The sequence below is a fragment of the Palaemon carinicauda genome, chromosome 31 (genome assembly GCF_036898095.1).
Source record: "Palaemon carinicauda isolate YSFRI2023 chromosome 31, ASM3689809v2, whole genome shotgun sequence".
Lineage (NCBI taxonomy): Eukaryota > Metazoa > Arthropoda > Malacostraca > Decapoda > Palaemonidae > Palaemon > Palaemon carinicauda.
In genome coordinates, this window is record NC_090755.1 from 56,140,419 (window position 1) to 56,166,782 (window position 26,364).

General features: G+C 44.5%; 2 long non-coding RNA genes across 2 annotated transcripts in view; one reads left to right on the forward strand and one right to left on the reverse strand.

The window, feature by feature from the left end:
• The window catches only part of LOC137624983 (uncharacterized), a 100,105-nt gene extending 87,058 nt beyond the window's left edge, over positions 1-13,047 (forward strand). The window contains exons 4-5 of the long non-coding RNA XR_011040791.1: positions 2,075-2,335; positions 12,627-13,047. This is a non-coding gene — a long non-coding RNA (uncharacterized lncRNA). The remainder of the gene's footprint in view (positions 1-2,074; positions 2,336-12,626) is intronic.
• LOC137624984 (uncharacterized) overlaps positions 10,952-26,364 on the reverse strand; it is a 57,244-nt gene continuing 41,831 nt past the window's right edge. The window contains exons 2-3 of the long non-coding RNA XR_011040792.1: positions 12,805-12,855; positions 10,952-12,147 (exon numbers count right to left, since the gene is read on the reverse strand). This is a non-coding gene — a long non-coding RNA (uncharacterized lncRNA). The remainder of the gene's footprint in view (positions 12,148-12,804; positions 12,856-26,364) is intronic.

Below are 26,364 nucleotides of genomic sequence, written 5' to 3' on the forward strand. Positions count from 1 at the left end.
TTAGGAGGTAACTGATTACTTGGACAATTTTCTACTATGTCTTGTAAGCATAGTCCGACTTTTATTTAAAGAGGACATTGCTTGCCGTCCTGGTTGCCGTACCGGATGAAAAAAATGTAACCAAGAACACACTTTATTGTTATAAGGTACTATTTTGTGTATAAATTTGTGTTTAACAGGGCCCCTCCCAAGTACATGACATCTATCGTGTTGCTGCAACACTAGCCTTCCATAAGAACCACTCGGTATCACAGGTACTGAAAGCAGGAGTCTGGGAGAGGCAGACTACCTTTACTGCTCAATATTTGAAAGATTGCTCCCACAGGGCTTTAGACACATTTTTTTTTAGGTCCTATATTGGTTGTCCTAACATTTGGTGTAAGATTGTGCTCCTATAGGACACAGATACATTCTTTTTAGGTCCTGTATTGGTTGTCCCAACAGTTGGTGTAAGATTGTGCTCCTATATGACAGCTAGCATTCTGTTGCATCATCAATTACTTCTGAAAATGGCAGATGTAAGAGCTGAACGAGACCTTTCGCTTTTCTGTCTCTCCCTTCCGTGGAAGTATCAACAGTAATGGACACTCAGGCAGTTAAGCACGTCTCTGTGGGTAATTTTTATGAAATTTATCTTTCAATTATAATACTGTACATATATTCAAATGTTCCAAGGCAAATTTCATCTTTTGTCGGGCAGTGATGCAGTCACTTACCTTTATATCGCATAGGCTTTTAGGCATGTCCCTGCCTTTTTATCAAAGCCAGGCATGACCTTCTATGGATTAAGGGTCAGACAGACGCCCTATTGTTATCGCTTAGGACTTCCTCGCAGCTAAGGAAGGCATCCCCATCTAAATGACAAGGGTTTGTTTCTGTATAGGCACAAACTACAAATTGTAAAATCATTCGTATTATTCCTAGTTATACTAACCAGTCATTTACGTATATTGGCTTCTTGTACCACACTGCAAATCCTGACCAAAATTGGCTGCCTCTACCACTGCAAGTCCTGACCAAAAAGACTAAGTGGCTGCGTTTACGTCGTCATCTCACCGAAGCACTAGTGGGTATTTGATGCAATCATACTAAGTTAACATACTCCTAAGAATTCTTCTATCTAGTCATAAAAGTGCACCAGAGTTTACCCAATTTACATGACTGGTTTGTATAGATAGTAAGTTTTAAAATTTAGTTTTTATGATTTAAAGTAATAATATAGTGTTTGTGATTTAAAGTAATTATATGATTTTATAATTTAAAGTAATAATTATGTACAGTGAAAGTCTTTAAGCTATTTGAATTGAGGACAGTGGTGTACAAACACTTAGTAGGTAGTTTTCCTAATACAGATTTAAAAGAAAAAGGTTTTAAATTTTGTTGACTTAATGACTGACATACTAGTGGTGAGGTATAAAGATTTTTCTCAAGCAAATTTTATATCTGCAATGCAATCGTAAGTATGTGAGGTTTATCTCCCCTCTAATTTATTCTTTTTAATGTTTGACATAGCTTATGTTTGTCTGTCTTTTGCTCTTTATAGTTTAAAGTTTCAATGTGGACTATTTATTTCTTTGCCAAATTTTATTATTGCCTTTGCTCTGTTTATTTCATTATTCAAATTAACCCTTTTACCCCCAAAGGACGTACTGGTATGTTTCACAAAAGCCATCCCTTTACCCCCATGGACGTACCGGTACGTCCTTGCGAAAAAAATGCTATAAAATTTTTTTTTTTTCATAAGTTTTTGAGAAAATTCAGGCATTTTCCAAGAGAATGAGACCAACCTGACCTCTCTATGACAAAAATTAAGGCTGTTAGAGCAATTTAAAAAAAATATACTGCAAAATGTGCTGGGGAAAAAATAACCCCTTGGGGGTTAAGGGTTGGAAATTTCCAGATAGCCTGGGGGTAAAAGGGTTAAACTTTACTGTATTAAATTAGTTGAACTTTATACACTTGTAATTAACAGCCTTCTACTGTGTGCATTTTCAGGATTTAAACACTTACGATAATATATTTAATACTTGAAATACTTTGTATCCCAGGAATCATATTTCATTGTAATTTACAGGTATTGTTGGGAATTCATGCAATATTTTCATGGACTTCATAGAAGGATGGACTAGACAATTTACACCACCTAAGGGTTGACTACTTCATATTTTGCACCATCTAAGGGTTGACTACTTCATATTTTGCACCATCTAAGGGTTGACTTCTTCATATTTTGCACCGCCTAAGGGTTGACTTCTTCATATTTTACACCGCTTTAGGGTCTTCCTAGTTTTGTAAACCCAGGTGAATGGAGAAGAAAGTTGCTTTTCTTCATCAGGTGAGAATTATACATAGATTTGTGTCCCTCATATTAGGATGTTGAGATTGATTGTGTTTAAGATAGGGTTTCATCTTCTCTACCCACAGTACTTTGTGATTAGCTTATGTTATTTAGGTCATGGATATTATACGTGGTAAATATTTAAACACTTCAAAGCATAACATTTTGTCTAACCATGTCAATTGACATGTATGGTTAGTGATAATTGTATATATAAATAGATACAGAGCATAATTGATCTAGAATAATTTTCAGATTTTATAACTATAAACATTACATTATCATAATCTCTCAAAAAAATTGCATTGTGGTTTTAGATATATATTGTCAATGCTTTTACATTGTCTGGCAACACCTTCCAGATTTAGTTGTTAATTTTTTTTTAATGAAGGACTTTCAACCAACATTCTAGTTATCTGATTTTTTAACCATCACACTACTTCTGATATCACAGTTTTATTGTCCAGTTTGTTTGAAACATCTATATTCGTTGTTTTAGTTTCCCTTGGTTTCTTTGGAATTCTTAGATGAAATAAGTTAATTTATTTAAAAGGTTACAAATGTAGATTTTACATATATAATGAGTAACTATTGTGATCCTTTTTATATTCTCAATGGTTCTTTAGCAAATCTGGTCAGTTTTTATATCAAATTATCTAGGTTTTGTTGTGAAAATTAATTCAATGAAGTTTTCAATAAGTTTTATTTGACAGTGATGCAACTAAATACAAATCAGGCTTTAATAAAATAAAATAGCGATTTCAGTAAACAATTAAACTGATTATAACTTGAGCATTTTTCAATTGGAAATGCTAACTGAAAAGTATGTAACCTTTCCTTGCTTTATACATTATTAACCTTTCCCTAGCATACGGTACTTGTGAAATAATGTCTGTCTGAATTTCTTAGTGAAACCTTTGAAGACCTTTGTATTTTCACTATTTAGCATTCCCTCTCCTAATTTGTTGGCATGTAAAGAATCTGTCCCCCATTTGATTTTGTTTAAATATGTATGGTTTTCTTCTATAGGTCTTGCAGTGATGAAATGTCCAAAAGTATCACTTCTTTTGCCTCCCTAGCAGGGGTAGTTTTTGTTGGCTGTCCCTATTCCTCTGCTGGTGCCTCTTGAGGAATCTATCTTGTAACAAAGGGTCTCCTTTGTTAAATAAAGCAAAGTTATGTCACTAGTAAGCACAAATAGCTAGTTTTTGTAGGCAATTTTAAGTTTTTTATTCAAGTTCTGTAAGCTCTTGTAGGGAAATTGAAGTTTTTATTCAGGTTCTGCAGTGATGGCTTTGATGGAATTTTAAAGTTACCCGTTTGGTAACTGTATAGTGATATATCTTGCATGTAACTTTGGAGTAGATTCATCTTGCTTGTACAATATTCAGTAAGACTTTTCTGAAGTTTTATCCCTTGTTAGATGAAAATTATCTTTCAGGCATTTTTGGAGTGATTTTGATTTGGCAGCTGTAACTTCTCTTGTAAGGTATCTCTCTATAGGGTTTTTTTCCTTTTGTTTTACATGAGGATTTTTTATTGGTTCCCTTGTTTTGTCATGGAGACATATTTCTTGAACGGTAACTTTAGTGTCCGTCATTTTCATAGAAACTAAGTTCCATGGCAGCTTTCAGTTCTTGGTGAATGTATGTTGCAGGCGCTTCTTTAGTGATGCATTTCATGAGCATTTTTGTAAACAAGTATTGACTATATCTTGAGAGCCATTCCATTTTCAGTGATTGATTTTTAGGGGAACCTTCTTGTAGGTCTTTATAGTCTGTCCCTCTTAGATCTCTGGTGTGGATCATTGAGAAGAGTTAATTATTGTCTTTAATTTTGTTAACGGGGCAAACCTACCTGTAAGGCCATTTTGGTATTATGGTGTATAATGTTTAGGCAATATGAGTACCATGTTGGCTTCTGAAGTTTTAGTTCGTAATTGTTCTCTATGCAGAAATAATATTTTAAGCTTCTTTTGGTTCTGCAGTGGTCTCTTGCAAAGTTATCTTGGGAGTCGCAATCCATCTCTTTGTGATGTGGAGACGTATCTTGTAGGTATGACTTGATGGGTGTCAATTTCTCTCTCCCCTTTTTCTGTTCATCGTTATTCTTTTGGATCATTTGTAATGTCCCTAGTAGGGTGTTTTTGGAGTTGGAACCTTTTAAATTTTGTGGTGATATCTCTTTTTTAAGAGGCAGTATTGTAGACATCTTTTAGACTTATTCTTAGGGTTCTGTGTTGCATATCTTGTAGCTTTTTTGGAGGTAATTAGTCAGTCAGTCAACTTTTTTTTCTGTAGTGCTTTTTCTTGGTGACTTTAGTTATTCCTCTCTTGGTTTGCATGTTGAAGGCATCCTTAGAGTTCTCTTTTGGTGTTCAGTAAGGTAGGCTATGGCATTAATACCTTTTTTTTTTCTTTTCTTTTTTTTTTTTCCCCCTCTAGTGCAAGCCATTTTCAGAATCATTCTTTCAGCTCTGCCATGTCACTTGGAGGGGTTCATTTTGTTCTAATGATTTCATTCTTTTAATTGTCTTTCAAGATGATAGTTGTATGAGCTGCTAAGATTAGTTGTAAATTTTTTTAGTCTAACAACAGTCTTCCTGCTATCTGCATCTTGTTGGTGTGTTTGTAGTTCATCCCTCTTTTGGGACCTCTCTTATAGTTGACCACACAGGTTACTAGTTAATGACTGGAGGGACCTCTCTTATAGTTGACCACACAGGTTACTAGTTAATGACTGGAGGGTTTCCTTTAAGGAGTCTATCTTTAGCTGCCCACTCTTGGTTCTGCAGTGATGCATCTTAGGAATCTCCTCTCTCAGGTTTTTCAGTGAAGGTTATATAAGGTGGTGTTTTAAGTCTAATCCTTTCTTGGTTTCAAGGTCACACATCAGAGACCCACACTCTTAGGTTCTGGAGTGATGTTTGTTGTAAGGTTCATTCTCTTACAAGTGTCCCTCTTTGGATTCAAAAATATTTTGTAGATTTGACTTTGGAGACAACCCCTTTCGTTGTTCTGCAGTGATGTATCTTTGGAAACCCTCTATTGGTGGTGATTTGTTTTATAGGCACTTTGTTTCTCTTTGGTTAATGTATGCTCTCTCTTGCCGGCATCTTTGGAGTCAGTCAGTCTCTTGAATCCCTTTATTGGTTGTACTGTATGGTGATAGGTGATAATGTCTTGTAGATGAAGACAGATGATTGCAGAGATGGAGAAGTAAAATCCCGAGTTGTAGATTGCATTTATTCCATACAGCAAGGGGTTATGAACAGAGGTGCTCTGCAAGGCGTACAGCTCGTGCCAAGAGAAGCATATATACAATAATCCACACCTCCCCTCCCCTTTTGTGTTCAAATAGGTATCTTGATCGTACTAAGCAAGTTACATACAATGAACGGTAAATAATAGTGTGCAAAGCAAGTAACATAAAATGTATCAAATATAAAATTATGCAGCCAGTTGAGTAAATGGCACAAGGGCCTTGTACACTATATAGGCCTGTTTAATCTTGGAGATCTGCGGGAAGGTGTGAATTGATGACTTTTCTATGTCAGAGCTAGGGACCACAGGGAGATCAGAGTTGGGAACTTGATTGGAACTGGGCATTGGATACAAGAAGCGACTGTTCTGACGTAGCACTCCACCACTAGGGAGGCGAATTTCATACTTGAGTGATCTCGTGCCACCTATGATAATCCCGATTTTGTCCCACCTATGAGATGTTGGGTCCTGAAGACGGACATGTTGGCCCACATTCAGACGGGTGTGGGCGTCGTAGTTGCGTTGCACTTGAGCCGCTCTGGCAGCAGCTCGTCGGTCGCAATCATGGGCCTTTTCTTGCCATTATTCCATGAATGACTGAGGATGGGCAGGCACACACGTACAGAGAGGGTGACCATACAGGATCTGGGCAGGAGAACGACCAGAATGGTTAGGCATGTTTCGTAACTCAAGGAGGCCACGATCAAAAGCCTCACAGTCAATGTTTCCTGAAGGGGCCGGTTAGAGGATCAAGTGCTTGACAGCTTTGACGTAGCCTCGGCATGTCCATTAGACTGCAGGTAGTGTGGCGAAGTTATGTGGTGTACACCACAATGCTCTGCTTAGTCAGCAAACTCTCTGCTGATAAAATGGGGGTCTTCCATCGGTGCACAGGCGCAGGGAACACTTACCTCTCTGAAGTAGCGGCAAAAGTGGCGTATGGTTGAGGAGACAGTGGTGTCACCCTTGCAAGGGACAACCACAGGCCAGCCGGTGAGGTGGTCGGCGACAAGAAGGAAGGACTTCCCCGCTACCTGGAAGAAATCCGCTGATGCCGACTCGAAGGGCCTCGATGGTTGGTCATCGTTGTGAAGAGGTTCCTTCTGTTGGCTTGGGCGTAGGACTTGGCAGGGCTCACAGGTGGCAACGGTGTTAGCAATGTCAGAGTCTATCCCAGGCCAGGTGACAGTTTGTCGAGCTCGATGTTTAGTGGCCTTAACACCTCTGTGGCTGTCGTGGAGTCTGGCGAGTGTGTGGCAACGTAGAGCGGCAGGAACTATTATTCTGGCACCGTAGAGCACGAGGGTGCCGTCGGTAGAAAGGGCTTCTCACAGCGTCCAATACAGTAGCAAAGAAGCATGCAGGTCGTACCGATTCGTGGGAAATCCGGACACAATGCAATCACGAAGGCAGACGTAGTCAGTGTCGGCCTGCGCTGCAGTTGGCATGTCCTGTAGAGTTGGGTCGGCGTTGACAATTATGGCATCCTCTTCCTGGGAGGCTATTCCGACGTTGATGACAGACCTGACGTGTGACGTTGCTTCAGCAGAGCTGATCATATCCTCAGGCGTTGGGTAGTTGACAGGTGTGCGCGAGAGTGCATCTGGAATGCATAAAGACCTGTCAGCATGCCACATTGCAGTAAACTGGTATTGACATACGTTCCTTCATTTGCTAGAGCCTTGGGTTCAAGATCATGTCCAGCACGTAGCTGTTAATGGGCACTAGTGGACAATGATCTGTCTGCAGAGTGAAGGATGAGTCCTTGGAGGCACAAACGGCACTTTGTGAGAGCCCAAGAAACAGCAAGCATCTCCAACTCAATTGTCGCATACCTCGTCTCGGCGTCTGCAAGAAAGCGGGATCTACACTAGACTACTCGGAGGTGTCCAGAACCATGGTCCTGGAGGAGAGTGTAGCCTATTCCGAAGTGACGAGATGCATCAGTCTGGAGAATGGTTGGCAAAGTTGGGTCAAAAGACGCTAGAACTGGTGAGCTTGAAAGTGCTTGCTTCACACATTTGAAGGCCTGGTCGAATAAAAGAGCGCTTAGGGCTCATGAGTGGGCGTAGGGGCTGTGCAGTCAGGGCAATATCTGGAGTGAACTCTGCCAGTTGGTTAACTAACCCCATGAAGGAACGTAAGTCCGTCAAGTTAGGTGTGGGGAAGTCTTGCAGAGCTGTAACTCGTCCTGGATCGGCAGCTATTCCTCCTTTGGAAAGGGTGAATCCACAGAAATTTACTCGGGTCTCCGCCACTACGAAGTTATCTCTGTTGAGAGTGATGCCATTTTTGTGACCAAGTGAGTGATTCGTGGATGCTGTGGTAATGTGCCAGTGACATTACCACTAAGTCGTCGTCAAAGATGAGAATGTCATCGACAACCTTGACAAATTTCTTCATACCCTGGAGAGCTAGGTCGCTGCGGTAACAGTAGGCGTCGCCGGTAGAGTAATAAAATTGGTGAGATGACGGTCCTCCTCCGCTAGCTTCATCTGCCAGTAGCTGTGTAGAGCGTCCGCAGTGGTGAAGAATTTGGCTGTGGGATCGATGGTACGAACAGCAGCTATGGGTGTGGGCGAAGGGTGAGCTGGTCTGGAGGCTTGAGTGTTCAGCTTGGCGAGATCCACTGTGATGCAAACTCCCTTCGCCTTTGGGACGACAACTAGAGGGTGGCCCCATTCCGGAAGCTCGTCTCCACAAGGCTTAATGATACCCTGCTGGACCATAGAATCTAGTTTTATCTTGACAGGTTCGTGAAAAGCATAGAGGATCTTCCGTGGGGTGCGAATGGAACATCCTTTTTAAGGTGGATTTTCATTGGAGGTCCTGCCATCGACATCAGTGGAGCTGCTTTAAGGTCCTCCTTAGACACAAGCACATCAGGGAAGGTTCTAAGGAAATATTCTCGGGCCACAGCAAGTGTCGAGTTGGCATGGAGGGATAGCTCCTTACATCGGTTCACGTGGACGATCTGTAGGATGGGCCGTGGAAAGTCTGGCGGTATGATGGCCAACTCCTTGCAGTGTGCATAAGACAGGAGCGGCATCTGGATACCTTCATGGACTTAGATCATGGCATGACAGGAACAGTTGGCCAAAGACATAGTGGCCTTAAGGGTACCCAAAGCTGATGTCATCTGTAATCCATCTGCTGTGAGTGTCACTGAGGTGGCAGAACGTTGTAGCTCGTTCCTGGTGATTTGAAGCTGTTCCAAGGGCTGAGGACCCATCACTGATACGTCATCTCCTGTGTCTGGCAGGTGATTTGAAGCTGTTCCAAGGGCTGAGGACCCATCACTGATACGTCATCTCCTGTGTCTGGCAGCATCATAATCTTGGATGTCTCACCATTGTAGGTGAGGTCGAGGGATACGGGTACCGATGAAGGGCAAGTTGTTGTGGAAAGGGCCTCAACCTTGTGACAATTTGAAGGCCTGCTGGAAGGGGGGGGGGGGGTGGCTTTGGGTGGGCCTATCTGCTGTCGGCAACATCTGTCATAGTGACCCACTCGGCCGCAGTGGCTACACGTGGCCTTGTTGGCAGGACACTTTGAAGTCTTCTTCCAGAGTCCCTTGCCGGCACAGTTTCCACATATGCTATCGGCAGTTGGACACTTTTCTGCAGAGCCGTGCTTCTTTATGCAGGAAGGGCAAGAGGTGTCCCTGTTACAGTTTGGGAAAGAAGTAGCACCTTTGCTGCCATGTCCTTTGGTTTTTTTGTAAGTGGAGACAGCACACAATTTAGAAGGAGGGGCACGTATAGCGGTGGTGGCTGTCCTTGTAGCCTCATAAGAGTGACATTCATTGACCATGGTGGCCAATGAAGCTAAGGTGTTCAGGGCAATAAGTTTTTGTGAGCTCCTCGTCTCTGACTCCCATGATGAGGATCATCTTAAGCTGAGTTTCCTCACAAACTGCACACTGGCCAGGACAGACGTCGATTTCCTCTGCTACGTGCTTCAGTCTTGACGTAAAAAATTGCTGAAGCTTTCCCCTTCTCTCTATTTGCAGGAAAGCAGGTCCCTGCGACATGAAGCTTCATTTTGCAGGTTGTTGATGTGTTCCTGGAGAACATTTAAGACTTCCTCCACACTCCGATCTGTGTCTGGTGGCAAGTTGAGTGTGTGTTCCAGTATTCTTTGAGTCTCCAGGCTGAGACACATACTTAGTTGTATTAGCTGCTTCCTGGTAGGTAAAGTCCCTAGGTCCACCATCACACTGTAGTCATCCCAGCGTCTCCACCATTCCCTGGGCGATGGCTTTCTGTGGGAGTGGGTGCTGGGAACAAGGAACTGAGAATTGAGTATGAAGTTGTTGAGAGTCCGGTGGTGTTGCTTGCTGGTGGGTGGGGTTGACCATGAGTAGCTGCAACAGGGCGGTGAAACGCTGGGCTTCCTCCTCTCTTCTTAGGTTGTCCTCTTGGCGGCTTAGTTCTTCCTCGTGGTGACGTTGATCCTCCTGTCTTCGACGTGTAGCCAACTCGGCCTGTCTTGATTCCTCCAGGTACTTGATAAGGAGCCTTAACTCCCCACCTGTAGCTGTTGAAGGCGGTATAGTCAAGTGTGGTGAGAGTAAAGGTGGGGTTTCCATCGTTGAGAAGCCTGGTTGGGGTTGATGGTCTGTTGGCGAGCCTGGGTGTGAAGGCAACTGGCGGTCTTCATTGTCCTCTTCATGTTGCATATCCCCAGACTCGTCCTGATATGAGGTAGTTGACATTACAAAACAGTTTAAGCTGTCACCCACAGTTGAGATGAATAGATAAAAGAAACTTTCTACAGTTTTTATTTTAAAAATTACTGTAAATAGAGTGGCTAACAGCAACAGGGGAGGAGCATGGGAGGGTTCCTGGGTGGTGGGGAGGAGCAGCGGGTAGGCTGGGCAGCAGCCACTGGCACTCTGGCCGTGCGTTTCCGGTGATGAAAGAGGGTGGATGCACCTCGATTTCCTGTGATGAGTAGGGGTAAAAAGGGTTCTTATATGGGCATGAAGAAGGGCACAACACACAAGAGAAATATTACCCACTAACATAAAATCACTAATACCACACTGCATGAACGGTTCGCAAACAAGCACAGACTAAAATCCACATGTAGTCAAGGGGAAATGGGCAATGGCAGCTCGATGCAGATGCTGGATTCCGGTGTCCCTTAAAATGCTGAATGGTTTAGTCACTGCACCATGGTGATAGGTGATGATGTCTTGTAGATGAAGACAGATGATTGTAGAGATGGAGAAGTAAAATCCCGAGTCGTAGATTGCATTTATTCCATACAGCAAGGAGTACAGCTCGTGCCAAGAGAAGCAAGAAGACTCTCTATGCGCATGCACGGAGTACTGACAGTGCGACTCATGCGCATGCGTTTGTAACGGACAGAATTTATGAATTGTAAAGGGTGCATATATGAAAGATATATACAATAATCCACACTGTATAGTGTAGGAGTCTTTAGAATCTGGTCCCTCTTAATCATATGGGGGATATATTTTGCAGTGGTATCTCCTATAAGTCAGAAATAGCCGTAATATCTCTTGCAAGCATATACTGTATATGGAGTTCATTTTTAGTTATATTTTTCGTGGGTCATGGCAAGTTGTAAAATTGCTTTTGCAGTGATGTGCATTTTATAGGTACGTTTTTTATTCCCTTCTTGGAGTTTTGCAGTATAATGATGCATATTGTAGGCACCTGGAGGCCCAATCTTGTTTCTGCTGTGATATGGCTTGTGTCTTTGTTGTTTATAACTTCGTAGTTTCTTTTGTCTCTCTTTTAGCCATCTTTGTATACTTTCTTTTGGTTCTGCAGTGTCCTGTAAGTATATATGGAGTTTCTCGTTTTGCAGTTCTTCTTTGGTTTACAGGAGTGATGGATTTTCTGGTGTGCAGATATTTATTTTGTGGGTATCTGGAGTTCCTCTCTTAGTTTCATGGTGAAATCTGTTTATAGGCATCATGCCCCACTTATGGTTACTCTGATGATTCCTCCTATGTCTCTGCAGTGATGACTTTCCTAGGAATCCCTGGTGAAGTCTCTCGTTAGCTTTAATTTGTGGTGAGAACTATCAATGATCCTTTTATGAACAATTATGTTTGCTTTACAGTGACTATTCTTTTGGGTTAATTTTTGTTAATGGGTGTATGCAGATTTTCACAAAAGTCCCTTTTGATTTTGTGGCGAAATCTCTTGTATCCGGTATTACGATTATGACTTCTGCATTCCAGTCTTGGTGCTGCAATTATTTTGCCCTATACTGTGAGGAAACTTGCAAGTTTCTTTTTTTCTACAGGGAATGTCTTGGCAATGTTTATTTCCAGGTGATGATTCTTTGAATGGTCCTCTTCTGGTTTGGCTATGATGAGTTTTGTAGTCTTATATTTGGGTTATGTAGTGATAACTCTGGTTATTGCTCTTTTCAAGGTTTAGCAGGAATCATTCTCTATACAATGATGATATAATTCCTGTTAGCCTTTCTATTGGGGTTAACTTTATGCTTCTGCTATGGGGATTGTAGTCCCTTTCCTCATTCGGTTTACTTCAGCTGTTCTGCCTAGAAATTAAATATGTAAGATTAGTAAAATTGTATTAAATATTTATTTTACTATTAAGAATGTTAATCATTGTAATGGGTATAAAATTATGAAGTTATTCTACTCCATCTTCTGACGAAGACTACTAAAATAATAGTAACTTGACTATACTATTTGGCATTGAAATTAAATTGTTTAAATCTCCTTAAAATTTAAATTATGGTAATTTAAAGTTTATGAAATTTGTTGAAATTTTTATGCAAAAAAAGAATAATTATATTTTGAAGTACTGTACACTATGATCTTATATAAAAACTAGCCAAACAGAATATAAATATACAGTATAGGGTAAAGCTAGATTAAAACTTGCTATTTTTAAGCCCAGATTTCTTTCATGGATCTCTTTAATGGACAGTGAATATTAACATAATCCCTCTACTATATATGAATCCTGTGTGCATGTTATTGAAAAAAAAATTAATTTTGACTTATTATGCAGGTACCTTGCTCCAACAAAACTGGTAGATGGATGGTAACTTGAGGCAAACTTTGCTATCTAATTCTATCATGAAGCCTAAGACAACTTTAAGCATTGTGGTTCAATGACACTGAATATTCAACAATAAAGACTTCAGTTACTCGCATCAGTCTACTGCATGAAATGAGTTAAGACTTACCAGAAAATAAGATTTGAACAACCCAGCACAGTACCTTGCCTGCTGCAATACCTGAGAGAAAGAATGAAGCCATGAAGTAGACCTCCTAATATGCAATATAAAATAGACTTGGTCATCTTTTATCAAAGGTCAAATGTAGCCAATTGTATCTTCAAACTATAAAATGAAAACCAACTTTTCCACAATTTCTTACTCAGTTTTACATGTTAATTACAAAAATTCTACAATTATCAAAATTCCTAACCTTTTTAATAAAGACTGTATTTGTGAATAAAAAGTTCTATAAAAGTATTTTTAATTTAATTAAACCTTTTTTTAATGAGTGAAAAAGCTTCTGATTAAGAAAATTTACTACTGATCTAGAGTTTTTATTGTCAATATAATCAATGTTACTGGCTACATTATATATTTCATACTTGATATTACTTACAGTAAAGTACTGTATTTGGTATACCATAGTTAGAATGAAGTAAAACTTATGGAATGTTAGTTTCTAACAAATCTAACCGAAATTCCTCTTCGGAAATCAGTATTCAAGAGATACAGAAAAACCTGGAACATAAACAGAAATGCATATCATTAAGAGATACTGTACAGGAAAACCTGGGAGAGCACTCGATATGGATTACAGTCGGGAACTGGTTTCAGGGGAAAATGTTAACTGTTCAGGGATCCAATCTAACTTAAAAACACCACATTTAGATATAGAAAAGACCTTTTTAAATATGTAACTTTCCTGGTAGTTACATATATATAGCTTAATCCCGCATTTCGTCGCACGCACGGCAGAAATTCAAATTTATCAGCAATCACCGCCAGGTGAGCAGGTGGTCATACGTGAGCACCCTCTCAGTAGGTAACTGGAACCATTCCCAACATTCCTCAGAAATTCCCTGCCGTTGATCGAGTCAACACGGCGGAAATTAGTTTCGTTGATTTTACTTTATCTACAATTTGGTGAAGTACCTTTTGTTTAATTATTGTGGATGGCTTTCTCTGCTTTTTTTTTATTGGATATTCCCTTCGACTTTTCACTCAGTTTAGATACACACTGTTGGTTTTTTGACCTGGACTATTTTCTGTTTACAAAATGGCCGACTGTAATAAGAAGGTGTGTTAAAGGATGCAAGACTCGAATGCCTAAGGCCAATGTTGATCCTCACTCAATATGTAAAAGTTGCAGAGGGCATGAATGTTCTTTTATTGACAGATGCTTTGAATGTCAGTCGTTATCTGATAGAGAGTGGAAGGAGTTCGATCGCTATGTTAAGCGATTAGAGAAGGATAGGCTTAGGAGAGCTAGATCGACTAGTGTTCTTTCCAATAGATCCTCTGATAGTCATGTTCCTTCTAATGTACTTGATACTAATATTCCTATTCCTGATCCTAAGGCAGTAGTTCCAGACCCCGCTATGGTGTCGAAGGTAAGTGAGCCTTCTTTAAAGGATGTGTTGGCTGCAATTTCAGCCTTAGGTGCACAAGTTCAATCCCTTACTTCGGAAAAAGAAGTGATGTGGGGAGCAGTGCATGGCTTGCAATGCAAGTTTGTGAATAGTTATAGTGAAGTGGAGGGTGCTTCCATTCGTGTCCGTCATACTCCTAGCCCGGGACCTCTTCCATGCCCCAACCCCTGGGAGAAGGAAAGTCGAAAGGCGAAGGGAGATGTCAGACCTTGATCAGTGAACGGACGTCCCCTCGAGCGATCCTGTTGACGCATACCAGGACGCTCCCCCTCGCCGCAGGAAAGGCGAGATGAGGAAGTGTTCGTCCTCGTCGGATGACGCAAAACCTAGACGTGGTTGGCGTCAACCTCGTTTTAAGGCCTCTCAAGAGACGTAGGTCTCCTGCTAAGTTACAGCAACCATCCTGCAGTAACTGGAGCTCGCCGGAAGTTTTTCTTTCAGAGGAAGACGACGTGTCGGCGCCTAAGCAGTCGCGTAAGGCACATAGTTCGTCAGAGGAAGAGGGTGCTTGCTTTACTTCTGTGCACGCTTCTCCCCCTCCCCTAGATTGGGAGTTGTCGCAAAGGCTTTCTCCTCCTCTTGGCCAGACAACCGCTGTAGACGTTCCCTTGCAGCGATCAGTACGCAGTTCGGGTAGCGATAGGAATCGCGACGCCCCCTCGCATCAGTCTGGACGCGCGCAGGACGCACCACAAGCGTCAGATCTTTCAGAGCTAAAGAGGTCAATTACGTCCCTGTTTGATGCCTACAAGTCACAAACAGAGGAGACTAGTAAGAAAGAACCGAAGGATACCAACAGACCAAGGAAAGGAGCTAGGTCTAACCAAGGCGCGATCGTCCAGGGAGTTACTTCAGCGCTCAGTGACGCTACCTCACAGCAATCGGGACGCGTTACGGGAAGCGACAAGGTTCTGGACGCTCCCTCGCGGCATCCGGGACGCATGCTTGACGTAGGCAATTAGGACTTTTCCCCGCAGCATGATAGACACTCAATTGTCTCTCCCTCGCGGCATGCGAGCAGGACTTTCCCTCGCGGCATGCGAGCAGGACTTTCCCTCGCGGCATGCGAGCAGGACTTTCCCTCGCGGCATGCGAGCAGGACTTTCCCTCGCGGCATGCGAGCAGGACTTTCCCTCGCGGCATGCGAGCAGGACTTTCCCTCGCGGCATGCGAGCAGGACTTTCCCTCGCGGCATGCGAGCAGGACTTTCCCTCGCGGCATGCGAGCAGGACTTTCCCTCGCGGCATGCGAGCAGGACTTTCCCTCGCGGCATGCGAGCAGGACTTTCCCTCGCGGCATGCGAGCAGGACTTTCCCTCGCGGCATGCGAGCAGGACTTTCCCTCGCGGCATGCGAGCAGGACTTTCCCTCGCGGCATGCGAGCAGGACTTTCCCTCGCGGCATGCGAGCAGGACTTTCCCTCGCCGGACGCAGTGTTGATGCTTCCTCGAAGCATGTTGTAAGCATGCTGGAAGCACATAAGCATGACTCTCCCTCGAAACATGCGGGAGTTTGGCAGGATGTACGCAAGCGTGACGCTTCCTCGCAACTTGCTGGAATCATGCACGACGTTCCTTCACAGCATGATGAAAATATACTGGACGACGAGAATCGACAGGATGAGGCGGGTTTGTCTCCTACTCATTCTACTCCGGAGATTGCTATCTCCTTAGATGAAGTTTCAGAAGAGGAAACCCAGGAAACGCTGCATGCAGCTGATCTTAAAAGATTGCTGGTGGTTCTAGCTAAATAGTATCCAGAGGACTTTACACAGGCTTTGCCTCAAAGCCCGCCCTCGCAGTTTTTGAAGGGCAGACCCCAGAAACCATCCTCGTTCAAGAAAACGATTCTTGCCAGATCAGTCAAGAGAGCTTTCTCAACTCTTAAATAAGTGGATTTCAGAGAGAAAAGATCTAGGGAAGACCTCCTTTTCCTTTCCCCCTACTGGACTGGCCTCCAGATCTAGTGTGTGGTATGAGACTAGGGAGGTTCTCGGTTTGAGCTCCTACCTCCTCCCAGGGGGACTTCTCCAGACTTGTTGACGCCTCACGCAGGTCAGCCATGACCAAGTCTAAGGTAAAGTGGACCACGTCAGAGATGGACCACTTGCTGAAGGGCATTTTTAGAACTTTAGAGGTCTTCAGCCTAATGGACTGGACTCTTGGAGCCCTCGCAGAGATCACAGATCCAAAGAACGAAGCACAGATGCATCTGATTGCCTGTCTTGATATGCCAGTGAGGGATGGGTCCGTCGAACTCTCCGCCCTTTTCACGGCATGAGTTCTTAAAAAGAGGGCTATGGCGAGTTTCTTCCTGTCTTCAGTTTTGACCCCCACGCAGAAATCAGAGCTGTTGTATGCTCCTTTGGGTAACCATCTCTTCCCTTCTGATTTAGTGAAGGACTTATTGGCAGCTCTTGTGCAACAAGCTTCGCAAGACCTTATCACCAGGACTGCCAAGAAAGTCCTCCCGGCTAGCTCTTTAGCCAGGAAGCAAAAGGAAGCTCCTCCCACTCGCCAGCCCTTTTGTGGGAGAGCCCTTTTGAGGGGAACTCAAGAGAATTGCTGCTGGAGGACAACCACGCAAATTCTCAAAACAACAACCTAAATCAAAGAAATGAACCCTGCAACCTCCAGACACAAGTGGGAGGCAGGTTATCCCACTATTGGCAAGAGTGGAGCCAAAGGGGGGCTGACAACTGGACAATCGATGTCTTGAAGGAGGGGTACAAGATCCCCTTCCTGAGAAGGCCTCCTCTGTCATCAGAACCCTTAGAATTGACAGCAACTTACTCAGGGAACAAGGCAGCAGCTCTTCAAGAGCAAGTCGACCTAATGCTGTCGAAAGCAGCCATAGAAGTAGTAGAGGACACCCCTTCGGAGGGTTTTTACAACAGACTTTTTCTAGTTTCGAAGAACTCGGGGGGATGGAGCCCTGTTCCAAGGCCGTCTCGAAAAAAGGCCAGGTCAGTGGGGGGGGGGGGGGGGGGGGGGGAAGAAAGGTCCCACGCATCCCGAGTAGTGCTATCACACTGCTACTATAGGCTTCAAGTAAAGGAGTCGTGCTCTATTTCTTTACATTTTTCTGCTGTTATTCCAGAAAATTTTACTGTTTTGGAATCCAGGCTAGAGCCTATTATGTGGTGTGTACCAAACTGCAAAGAGAGTTACCGAAATGGACCGAAAGTATGTGTTTTTCCTTTCCAAATACTGATGAAGAAAAAAACCAAGTGATTGCACGTTATCAGGAGAGCCGAATATGTTCCTAACTAAAATAGTAAGGGAAGTACTATATCTATTGTTGTAATAATTATAATTGCATTACATTGTTCATGTGGTATTTGTCACAGAATATCAGCCTCATGTATAAGGATTTATTTTAAAGATTACCTAACTGTTTACAAAATTACTTGGGTATTCACACTTTTTTCCCTTGCTATTTACGACTTCATTATCTCTTTGATATCTTCTCTTTGAATTCTTGCTTCCTCCTTCTTCGGTATGAAGATTATCAGCTGTAAACTGTGACGAGAAACGAAGTGTATGCATAGTGAGTGGTGTGTGATAGAAAGAAGGGTTGAGGATAGCCAGGTGTCCCGTCTCCATATCAATCGACCTACTCGTGCCGACTTCTTCCCCCACTGACCAGGCCTGTACTTGAGAAGGCCTTGCCTGTTCTGGACGTAAGTCCTCTGAACAAGTTCGTAAGCAAAGTCAAGTTTGCCATGGAGACTTTTGCATCAGTCCTAGCAGGCACTAGACAAGGAGATTGGATGGTGTTATTAGATCTGCAGGACGCGTATTTCCACATCCCAATCCACCTGAACTACAGAAAATTTCTGAGATTCGTGTACCAAGAAACTACTTATCTGTTCAAAGCACTCTGTTTTGGACTGAGCACGGCTCCCTACGTTTTTACCAGAGTGGTTGCCAACGTGGCTCGCTGGCTACATCTGAAGGGAGTACGGATATCAATGTGGTTTTTTGGGCTTTTCCAGCCCCAAAACGCATTCTAGATTGCCTAGAAAAGGTGCGACACTTCCGAGACAGACGGACCTGCTCGGTAAGAGAATGGATGAGTCTGCTGGGTACCCTCTCATCGATCGAGCAGTTTGTATCCCTGGGAAGACAAGTTACGCCCTCTTCAATTTCATCTTTCAAAATATTGGACGAGAGGTCAAGGATTCCGATTCCTCTGGGGATCAGGAATCACTTGAGTTGGTGGGACGATGCCAACAAATTCCTGGAAGGCCTCGAACTTCATCAGAGGAACCCCAACCTAGTGTTGTATTCAGATGCCTCAGACATGGGGTGGGGTGCAACACTGGGGAAGGCCGAGATATCGGGTCTGTGGAAAGAGTTTCAGAGAGAATGGCATATAAACATCAAGGAGCTAGTGGCCATTCACCTAGCACTAATGCACTTTCAGGAGGAAGTCCAGGGCAAATTAGTTCAGGTCAACGCAGACAACACCACAGCGTTGGCCTACATCAAGAAGCAGGGAGGCACTCATTCAGATTCCCTTTACGAGGCGGCGAGAGATCTCCTACTGTGGGCCAAAGCGAGGGACATAACCCTGATAACTTGCTTCATACAAGGGGAAAAGAACGTCAGGGCAGATCTCAGCAGAGGAAGACAAGTTCTCTCTACAGAGTGGACCCTACATCATGAGGTGTGCACCAGCCTTTGGATGCTGTGGGGACAACCCTCTATAGACCTCTTCGCTACACAGATGACTAAGAGGTTACCAGTTTATTGCTCTCGAGTCCCAGACCAGGAAGCAGCTGCAGTGGACGCTTTTCTCATGGACTGGGAAGGATTAAACGTGTACGCTTTTCCACCATTCAAGATCCTGGACAGAGCCCTGAAAATGTTCAGGGAGTCGAACAACGCCCACATGACCCTGATAGCTCCGTTTTGGCCCATGAGACCTTGGGTTACAGAAGTGATGGAGTGGCTGGTAGATACCCCCAGAGCGTTACCAAGTCGGAGCGATCTACTCAAACAGCCACCCATAGAGAGGAACCATCAGAATCTCCCTGCTCTCAATCTGACTGCCTTTCGACTATCGAAAAGCTGGCAAGAGCGAAGGGCTTTTCAAGGGAAACTGCACGAGCTATCACGAGAGCTAGGAGGACGTCCACAATCTAGGTTTATCAATCTAAGTGGGACGTGTTTAGAGAATGGTGCAGGAATGGCAAATTTTCCTCTTCCAGTACCTCTATAGCCCAAATAGCAGACTTTCTGTTGCATTTGCGAACAAAAGAAAAGTTGGCTGTTTCGACCATCAAGGGTTACGGCAGCATGCTAGCCTCCGCCTTTCGTCACAGACACATCGACGTGTCTGGTAACAAGGATCTCTTGGATCTCATTAGATCTTTTGAGACCGCTAAGAGAAAGGACAACCCAACCCCCTCTTGGAACCTGGATGTAGTCCTGGCCTTTTTGACCTCAAGCAGGTTTGAACTTCTTGACAAGGCTTCTTGGAAGGATCTTACCAAAAAGACTGTATTCCTAGTTGCGGTGGCTACAGCCAAGAGATCAGGAGAGTTGCAAGCCATCAGCAAGTAGGTGGGCTTTAATGGAGACAATGCAGTTTGCTCCCTTCAGCTAGGTTTTCTTGCCAAGAACAAGAATCCTTCTCGACCTTGGCCCAGATCTTTTACCATTCCAGGGTTATCTCACTAGTTGAACGGGAAAAGGAGAGAGGCCTTTGTCCAGTGAGAGCTCTGAAATTTTATCTTCAAGCGTCCAAAAACCCTTTGAGGACAAGCAGACAACCTCTGGTGCTCAGTTAAAAAGCTCTCTTTACCTTTATCAAAGAATTCCCTGGCATTTTTTATTAAGGATTTGATAAAGGAAGCTCACCAGAATTGTGAGGAAAGAAGTTTTACAATCCTTAAGGTAAAACCACATGAGGTTAGAGCTGTAGCGACTTCTATGGCTTACAGACACTAAGTCAATGAAGTCAATCTTGGAGGTCACTTTTTGGCGAAGTAAATCAATCTTCGCAGACTGCTACCTTAAAGAAGTCCAGACCCAATATGAAGATTGTTGCTCCCTGGGTCCGTATGTTACCTCCAGCGTCGTAGTTGGAGAAGGGACTACTGCCTCTTCCCTAAACCTTTTTTATTATATACCCTTGCCTTTTTCTTGAACTTGGTATAACAGGTTGTCTGTGAAGGTTGTTGCAGCCTTCCACAGTCTGGGTTGAAAGTCGTTAGTTTTTATGGTGTGTGATTTTAGTTTTTTGAGTAGGTGGTCAGAATCATTGTCCATGGCTATGCCAGGATAGAAAGGGTGGTGGTCTAGCCACGCTAAGGTTGAGGACCTTGTGGCAGCCCCACATAGACTTTTACAGCACCTTGGATCGCTGAGTCTCTTAAGGAATGCAGGCAAATGAGACAGGATAACTATGAAGCCAGCTTCCTTATTAGGTAAGAACCAGATTATTGGTACAACTAATTTGTAGCTATTAATAATTATACGAATTCCCGACGGGATGAGGTTTTCTAACTCGCCACCAATGGTGTCAATCAGCTATATATATGTAACTACCAGGGGAAGTTACATATTTAAAAATGGTATTTTCATTTTAAAATAAAACAGGGGCATGGAATTTCTGAGGAATGTTGGGAATGGTTCCAGTTACCTACTGAGAGGGCGCTTACGTATGACCACCTGCTCACCTGGCGGTGATCGCCGCGAAATTTGAATTTCTACCGTGTGAGTGACGGAACGCGGGATTAAGCTATATATATGTAACTACCAGGTAAGTATATTTAAAAATCACAAATTATTAGTAATTTGTATTTTTCCTAACATACTTACCTAGAAACACTTTCGTAGGAGTTACCTGGAACCTCCTCTCAAAAGACCAGAGTTTTGGGTAGTTTACCCTACTCCCATTTTCTATAATGGTAGGTCTAACGGAGGGATACGTGCCCTGAGGGCAATCCCAAGGTAGGCCGCATGCTCTCTCGGGTCGTAAGCTTCAGTAAGTTCTATGAAAGTAACAATACTAAAGATCAGTGAGGCACCTTGGGGAAGGAAGGGAGGGCCATAACCCGAAAGTGTTTCTCGGTAAGTATGTTAGGAAAAATACAAATTACTAATAATTTGTGATTTGTTCCAACACATAGACTTACCTCGAAACACTTTCTTAGGAGATTTACACTTTAGGAGGTGGGAGTGCCTCCTTGACTGAGGGCCCAAACAACTGGAAAGTAGGATAAACTACACAGAGCGCTCATTAATTGTGCATAAAGTACTCACCCTACATAATTCCTTGATGATGTGCTTGATGTAATATGGATGTATGGCATAGTGCGGGTCTACTGTGCAAGACTGCCCAAGATGATAAATAGTACGAGGAGAAGAAGGGGAAAAAATGAAAAGATCACCCGTGTGTATAGATTTGAAACCGCGATTGAACCTGGGGCTTGGGTCGTTAAATTGGTTGGAGCGCTGAGATGACTGGCCCGATGGAAAAACCATCCAATGACTTCCTCGTACAATCTTTGAGATAGTGAGAAGTGAACGTCGACTGGTTAGACCAAGTACCTGCGCAACTGACAAATTCTTTTCAAAGGCTAGAGAGGTACTTAAACCTCTAACATCATGTGCCCTGGGCTTTCCTGGAACAAAGTTCAGCATTCGAATAAGCCTGAATGATAACTTGCCTGAGCCAAAAAGAAATGGTGTTCTTGGAAATATTCTTTTTCGTCCTCCCCGTGGACACAAAAAGATTCTTCATACCAGGGCGGAGATTTGCTGTCCTTTTAAGATATTTCCTAATAGCTCTGACAGGGCACAGCTTTAAATCTTCTTGATTACCCGAGTTTGGAATCGCCGGAATAGAGAAACCCTCGAACCTAGGATCCCAAACGGATGGGTTCTGGGTCTTGGCGACAAACGAGGGAACAACCTTGAAGGATATTTCTCTCCAACCCCTTGAGTGTTCTATCTCATAAGACAACCCATAAATTTCACCTACCCTCTTCGCTGAAGCCAAAGCTAACAAGAAGACCGCTTTAAGCGTAAGATTTCTGTCAACAATATCTTTTAAAGGTTCGAAGGGCGGCTTACTAAGCATGTCTAGAACTCTAGCCAGGTCCCATTTCGGAACCCTAGGAGACGAGGGTGGACAGGACTGCTCAAAACTCTTGATGAGCATCGTGATGTGTCTAGAAGAGCCCAAATCTATCCCTTTCAATAGAAAGACTTGTCCAAGGGCGGCTCGTACCCCCTTAATTGCTGGAATCGACATGCCCAGCACATCCCTGAGGTGAACGAGGAAATCCGAAATGTCGGGGACTGCAGCTTCTAAAGGCAGCACACCATTTAATAAAAGTTGCCCATTTTGCTTGGTAGACTGCTGAAGAAGACTGTCTCAAGTAACGGGACATTCTCACAGCTGTCTTTGACGAATACCCTTGTCTTTTCAGGAGCCACTGGATAACCTCCAGGCGTGAAGACGAAGGGATTGAGAGTTTTCGTGGAACCTCTGAAAGTGTGGCTGTCTCAGGAGGTCTGGTCTGTCCGGTAGAGGCCACGGAGGAAGAACCGCCAGACCTTTTAGGTCTGGGAACCACACTCTCTCCGGCCACCAAGGCACTACCAAAGTCATCTTTAGGTTGTTGGCTGTCCTTACTCTGTTGAGGACTTGTCTTATCAGAGCGAAGGGAGGAAAGGCGTACACGTCCAGATTGTCCCACTTGTGTTGAAAGGCGTCCTCCAATGCCGCCTTTGGGTCTGGGACAGGAGAACAGAATACGGGGAGTTGCGCATTCAACCTCGTCGCGAAGAGATCCATTCCCGGAGAACCCCACATCTGAATGATGAATCTTGCTACTTCTGGGTGAAGAGACCATTCTGTCCCCACTACTTGGCTTACCCTGCTGAGGCCGTCTGCTAGAACGTTCTTCTTTCTCGGAATGAATCTCGCTGACAGTCTGACTTGTTCTTTTTCCGCCCACTCTAGGAATTGCAAGGCGAGAACGCACAACTCCTTCGACTTCAACCCTCCTTCCTTCTTTATGTACGCCACTACTGTGGCATTGTCTGACATTAGAGCCACTGAGTTTCTTTTCAGATCCCGAGTGAAGTGTAGGCAGGCTTTCTGAACCGCTTTCATCTCCAGAACATTGATGTGGAGAGTCTTCTCTTCTACCGTCCATTTGCCTCTTGTTAGTTTTCCTAGAAGATGGGCTCCCCACCCTTCTTTTGATGCGTCCGTGAAGAGCAAAAGTTCTGGAGGTCCGGAAGACAGTGGCATCCCTTTTAGTGTGTTTGCTCGATTCCGCCACCATTCTAGAGCCGGTTTGGTCTCTGGTAGAACTGGCACAATCCTGTCTGGGGAACCTCTCTGATCCCACCGATCTTTTAAGTTCCACTGGATGCTCCTGAGGTTCTGTCTTCCTTGGAGAACTAACTTCTCTAATGACACCAGATGTCCTATTAACCTCTGCCAATCCTTTGCTCTTCTGGGTTGGCCCTCTAGGAAGGGACGGAGAAGTTGGTCCAGGTTGTTGTGCCTGTCTACTGATGGAAATGCCTTTACTAGCAATGAATCCAGGACAATCCCCAAGTACGTCGCTTTGTTGGTTGGGATCAGACGAGATTTTTCCAGATTGACTGTGATGCCCAGAGTTTTGCATAGTTGAAGAAGGTCTGCACCTTGTTGCTTCAAGACTTCCTTTGAGGAGGAAAAGAGTAACCAGTCGTCCAGGTACCGAATTAAACGGATCCCCCGTTCGTGAGCCCAGACGGAGATAGTCGTAAAAATTCTAGTGAATACCTGGGGGGCTGTAATAAGTCCGAAGCACAGGGCCTTGAATTGCAAAATCCGGGCACCCCATTTCACCCGGAGAAACTTCCTGCTTGCTGGATGAATTGGGATTTGGAAATAGGCATCCTTGAGGTCTAAGGAAATCATGAAATCTCCTTCCCTCAAGGACACCATGACCGTTCTTGGGGTGTCCATCTTGAAATGTGTTTCGTATGAATTTGTTGAGGGCTGACAGGTCTATCACAGGTCTCCATCCTCCCGTTGCTTTCTCCACCAGGAAGAGACGACTGTAGAACCCCGGTCCTGGAAGATGCACAGTCTCCATTGCTCCCTTCTCCATCATTGTGGCGACTTCTTCGTCCAAAGCTGCTCTCTTCAATGGGTCTTCGGGGACCAACCACTCCACCTGGCTTGCTGGAATCAAGGGAGGAGGATCCTGTAGAAAGGGGATCCTGTAGCCCTCTTTCAAAACTGTTACTGTCCATGGTTCTGCTCCGTGGAGCTTCCATGCTTGCCAAAATTGTCTGAGGCATCCCCCTACCTGAGGCTTGGGCAGGGGAGGGGGGCCTCTCAAACTATCTCCTACGAGAGGATCGACCTCTCCTGGAGGACGAGTAGGAACTCCTGTAGGTGGAAGGGGCTGACATAACCCCCCTTCGGGAGGGATTCGACGACTGAGCCCACTGTCCTGTAGAAGGCTCTCTCCTTCCTTAAGATGGGGAAGAACGAGATGTAGCAGGAGCCTCGGCTACCGGCCTCCTAAAGACGGGTCTTCTCGCTGATTGAGCCTTCGGAATGATGACGTCTTTCTTCTTGGCCATCTTCTCCGCCACCTCTTCCGCTTTCTTGACCGGAAACAGTCCCTCGTCCCAAACCGTAATGTTACGAAGGGCCCTTGCTTCCCTGTCTGGGATTTTCCTAGATAGGTTTTTCAGAACTGAGTCCCTTCTCCAGAGAACCCAGTTCGCAGAAAGAGCTAACGCCTGGAACGTGAGAAATTTTAAGGCACGGCCACCCGATCCAACCAACTCCTTCAGAGCCTCTCGTTTGGCAGGATCTAAAGTCTCGGTCGGGATCTGCGTACCCACCAAGGTAGTAGCCCACCAGTCCAGCCATGATGCGACGTTCACTAGATCCTTCGACATCTCCTCCATCATGATGGACTCGGACTGGGTAAAGTAAATGGGTGCGGTAGAGACCCTGTCTTCTGGAGCATCTTGACTCAAAACCTCAAGGACGTCCTCAAGCTTGCACGCCCCATGTGGGCGTCCCTCCAAAGCATAATATTTACTTTGGGATTTCAATCCCTGTAACAGTTTAGCTGCAGTGTAGCCTTTGGATGATTCCCCATTGCGGGTGATCACCTTGTCGATGTGAGCTCGCTCCAACTTGATATCTCTCGCCTCCGGAAGAGCTAATGAACCCTTCTTTTGGACGGGCTCCTCCATAATTCGATTTAGGCCAGAGGTCCAGTCGTCTTCCTCCTGTGGTAGAGGCTCCGCAATCTTGTTGTGACTCCTTATCAAGGAGATCACCCTCCTATAAACGGAGTCCTCCGTCGTACCAAGCCCTGCGACCTCGTCCGAGTCCTCCATCTGGCGATGGGGTGAAGTATTAGCACGGGCACCTCCGCTCTGACGGGACCCGCGGCTATGTCTTCCTTGAGAGACGGGCGCCTCTGTCACCTTAAGGGGCTTCGACGAAGGGACGGGCTCCTCCATGAAAGTGTTCGACGAAGGGACGGGCTCCTCCATGAAAGTGTTCGACGGAGGAAGCTGTGCGCGTCGATCCATACCATGGGCAATCCCGTCGAGGCTGCCCATCCTAGGAGGTGACTCCCTCTGCTGGGCGGGTTGAATCTCCCTAGGACGAGACTTATGCCTACTAGACGAGGCCTTGTGGTCAAAGGCTGAAGCCGACATGCGGCTACTGGAGGCCCTTCTAGGAGGACTGTCTTCTGCCAACTTAACCACGGAGCCTGAGACTGAAGTCAGGTCTCTCAGCTTGGATTCTGGTACCAGGACCCATCGTTCCTGAGGAGAACCAGCTCTCCTGCTCTTCCTATGCGGGGAACGAGATCTCCTTCTCCTTTCTCTCGATTCCGAGGGAGATCTAGAAAAAGACCGCCTCCTCCTTCTACTTCTCCATCGGCGTTCCTCGTCCAATGAAAACAAAGACTCCACCAACGACGATTCGGACCTCTCATGGTAACGCGGCTTAGCAACAGATGGAGCTTTTCTCGACACCTATTGGGTTCCTGACGTGGAAGGCTGAAGGAATTCCTCTGGAACTGCCGACGAAGGAGCTGG